Here is a 1974-nt window from a genome sequence, read left to right as displayed (position 1 = left end):
ATTAAACCTATTTTCTTTATAAATTTCTTTATAATTTCTTTATAAATTACCCAGTCTCAGGTAGCTCTTTATAGCAATGTGAGAATGGACTAATATACCTGCCTATTGCTGGCCACTAGTTTCAGCCCCCTGCCCTCTTTCTCCTAAACACATGCTAACCCTCAATGGCATCCCTGCTCTAGTCTTCCTCCCCTTCCATCCATGGCACACACTCCTTCAGGAGGCATCTCTCTAACACTCAGATGTGAAACCATTACTGCCTGATTGAATGTTTTCTCAATAATCCCCATTATCTACAATAAAAAACAAAATTCTTTAGAATGATCGTAAATGACCTTTATAGTCTGAACTCCTAGGCCTTCACCTCTGCTCCTTGAAAGCTTGTGGTGCTAGAAACATGCAAAACTCTTCATTTTCACACACATGCCATTTCTTCCCCTTAAATTTCTTTCCTGCTTGGTCACCAAGGGCTACTTCCATTTGTCTTCAGGTCCCCGTGTACCTTATCTCTGAGAAGCATTCCCTGACACTCAGGCAAGCTTTGGCATACTTTCCCTCATGTTCCTACAAATTCTGGCCCATACATCTACTGTAGAAATTACCAGGGTGCTTTGAATTTACTTCCTTGTATATCTCCTTTCTGGACAATAACCTCCCTGTTTTCAGGTACTATGTCTCACTTTTGTATCTCAGGGCCTAGCATAGAATGCAACCTCAGTTAAATAAATTGGTAAGTAAATAGTAGATGGCAGGTTTATATTAGATGGGGACAGATACTAGATTCAGAAGCAATAGACTAAAGCAGGGGGCAGCAAACTAAGGCCCACAGGTCAAATCTGAACCACTGCCTGTTTTCATAAATAATACTTTCTTGGAAAATAACCATGCCTATTTGCTTCCATATTGTTTAGGCTGCCTTTGTAATTCAATGGCAAACTTGAATATATTTAACAGAGATTGCATGGCCCACAAATGCTGAAATATTCATTATTTGTCCCTTCACAGAAAATGTTGACTCACCCCTGAAGACATACTTATGAGCTAGAGTCATGGACCTCAGAGTGTGTCCTGCTATAGTACAATGTCAATTACACTAAGTATACAGATTTACTCTATAAGCTTTCCTTTTCTACTGCCTTGCTCCCCTGTAAAACCAACACACACACACCCCTCTGCAATCTGAACCCAGATTAGCTTTCAAACTCCCTGCAGCCAACTCAAGCTTATTGAGATTTAGGCTCTTTTGTTTATCTAACTATAAGTGCAGAGGCTGCTAATTGTTCCTCTGTTTAGTCTTCCCTGATTTCTTTTAGTAATGTACTCCCCTGAGTTTTGCCTGGCACTGAACTGCCCACCCAGAGAATATCCTGCCCTGCCTCCCTTGCAAGTAGGTTTCACCATCTGAGGATGTTCAGGCAAACAGAACATCAACAGAGTGATGTGTGCAATTCAGAGTTTCTGCCCTTAAAAGAAGACTGTGCTCTACTTCCGCTCTCCTCCCTCTTTGGGTTGGAATATGGATGTGGAGGGGATGACCAACTCTGATCATATAGACAAGGACAATGCCTTCAAGAGCAACAAGATAGAAGAAACCTGGGCACCTTTTTCAGTTTCACAGAGCACTCTTAACCTCCTGGATGACCCTCAACCCAGACGTTTTTGTAAGAGAAATAAAACTTTTATCTCTTTTATACTACTAGGATTTCAATAATTGTTACAATGGCCAAACCAATATTCTAACTTTTCCGTAACTTCTCTCTCCATGTCTTGTTTTTCCTTTAATATTCAGATGTCCTCTCCCTGTATCTGACCTCAGCAGAGCTCTACTTTTTGTCTTATCTCAAGTTAGAGAGCTACGCAGAAGTTTCACTTTTTTTTTTTTTTTTTTTTGGCCAAACTTTTATTTAGTATTCTGTAGTTGTTTAACACACACTTAAATGGTCTTACTGGGGAGGGGAAAGGGGAGGTTCTGCA

The sequence above is a fragment of the Rhinopithecus bieti genome, unplaced genomic scaffold (genome assembly GCF_001698545.2).
Source record: "Rhinopithecus bieti isolate Rb0 unplaced genomic scaffold, ASM169854v2 scaffold_5273, whole genome shotgun sequence".
Lineage (NCBI taxonomy): Eukaryota > Metazoa > Chordata > Mammalia > Primates > Cercopithecidae > Rhinopithecus > Rhinopithecus bieti.
Note: the sequence above shows the minus strand (reverse complement) of the source record.